The sequence below is a fragment of the Penaeus vannamei genome, chromosome 6 (genome assembly GCF_042767895.1).
Source record: "Penaeus vannamei isolate JL-2024 chromosome 6, ASM4276789v1, whole genome shotgun sequence".
NCBI classification, from domain to species: domain Eukaryota; kingdom Metazoa; phylum Arthropoda; class Malacostraca; order Decapoda; family Penaeidae; genus Penaeus; species Penaeus vannamei.
In genome coordinates, this window is record NC_091554.1 from 10652062 (window position 1) to 10654560 (window position 2499).

Sequence of the window (2499 nt, forward strand, 5' to 3'; positions counted from 1 at the left end):
CTCTATCTCTCTCGCTGTCTCTGTGTCTCTCTGTCTCTGTCTCTCTTTCTCTCTCCTTCTCTGTCTCTGTCTCTCTTTCTCTCTCTCTCCCTCTCTCTCTCTCTCTCTCTCTCTCTCTCTCTCTCTCTCTCTCTCTCTCTCTCTCTCTCTCTCTCTCTCTCTCTCTCTCTCTCTCTCTCTCTCTCTCTCTCTCTCTCTCTCTCTCTCTCTCTCTCTCTCTCTCTCTCTCTGTGTGTGTGTGTGTGTGTGTGTGTGTGTGTGTGTGTGTGTGTGTGTGTGTGTGTGTGTGTGTGTGTGTGTGTGTGTGTGTGTGTGTGTGTGTGTCTCCTCTCTCTATCTAACTCTCTCACGGACCATTTCTCAATCTGGCAGGTCCATCATTTTGATACAATAGACAAATAAATGAAGTGAAGTCGATGGAAATTAATAAACATATAAATTAAGAAAAAAAGCAGACAATACAAATAGGTAGGAACGACAAATGAGAAAATTAGAAATTAAATACCTTTTGATATACAACTAAGAGCACTGAAAATTGATTATGATTCGTCCTGTGGAAACATTCCGAAAAAAATACAAATATCCCCATCATAATTAACCGGGGAAATGTCACTTTATTTTGATCCAGGGAAATACATTCAATTCAGTGCCATCCGATCCAATAACGAAGCCGAAATTCGCAATAAAAAAGATTATCAATGTTTACGCAGTCGTGAGATATTGAGACAGCAAAACGCGCTGCAACATCTGTACAGCCTGTAGCAATCACGACATCAATCAAGCATTCTGTTATTGCAGTTTTTGGATCATGATTAAAAACCGCAATCCGACATCCGTGCAACGATTTTGCTTCAGTCCAAATAATAACAATTTGGAATTTATGGGAGCGAGGAAAAGCGTTTGTCTCGCGTTACTTCGGTGTGCAAGTATGTTGTTGTTGTTGATGGTCTGTTGTGCTGGGAGCTCTTTTGTAATTTGTTTTGTTGTTGTAGTGTTTGCTACTACTGTTATTGTCGTTGTTTTCGCTGATTCTGTTGTTGTTGTAGTTGTTGTTGTTGTTGTTGTTGATGTTGTTGTTGTTGTTGTTATTGTTGTCGTTGTTGTTGTTGTTGTTGTTGTTATTCTAGTTGTTCTTAATGTTGCCAATGTTCTTGTCGTTGATTTTGTTATCGTTGTTATTGTAGTCATTGCTTTATCAGTTTGACACGTGTCCTCTTTAATACCCTTTTTTACTTTACTTTTTTACTTTTTTACTATTTTTTACTTTAGCCATTCCTTCTTGCATTCGTACCAACTATCAATTTTGATCATCTTTATGCTAAATTTCAACAGTATCATAATGATTGTCTTTGAATCAAAAGTCAGAAATGTATTGCAGATATTCCGCCATGGTAGATATCTTTGTTGGCATTTTCTTCATAATTAGTATGTTCATTATCATCATTACTATTATTATCATTATAATCAACATCGTTATTGTTATTGCTATCATCATAATTATCATCACTATCATTATCATTATCATCATCATCATCATCATCATCATCATCATCATCATCATCATCATCATCATCATCATCATCATCATCACCAACATCAACATCATCATTATTATCATCATTATCATCATCATCATCACTACTGTTATTATTATCTTTATCATTGTTATTATTGTTATCGTCATTATTATCATTCTGCTGATGATGGTTACTACTATTATAATCATTATCATTATTATCGTGATTTTTATTGTTATCAATATTTTCATTATAATTGTTATTACCATTGTCATTATCTTCGTTATTAATGTCATTATCATTATCATCTTAATCATCATCATTATTATCATTAGCATTGCTATTATCATTATCATTATTAACATCATTATCATCATCATCATTATCATTATTATTGCTATCAATGCTATCAATATTATCATTATTCTTATTATTATTATTAAATGCATACATATATGCCTATACAACAACAACAACAACAATATATATATATATATATATATATATATATATATATATATATATATATATATATATATATGCATATATATAGATATATATACATGCAGACACATATAAATATGGATATAGATATAGATATATATAGATAGATATATAAATATATATGTATGCATATGTGTGTGTGTGTATGTGTGTGTGTGTGTGTGTGTGTGTGTGTGTGTGTGTGTGTGTGTGTGTGTTTAAGCTCATGGTAAAACTTCCTCACAATTCCCCGCATGATTTGTTCAAACAAAACCAAAAGATTTCAGTTCACCTGCAACTGACAAGAAAAGATGGAAAAGGAAAAACTGAATGAAAACGTACCTATAAAAAAACGTTTTCGCAACATGTTCTGTTACTTCCATGGCTTGTTGAATATCACTCGCCTCAACACTTCCTTGCAACTCGATATTGCAAGAACACTATTCTGTTTCCTTGTTTTTGACAGCACTGGCTAACAATGCATCTTTCCAACAAAAAG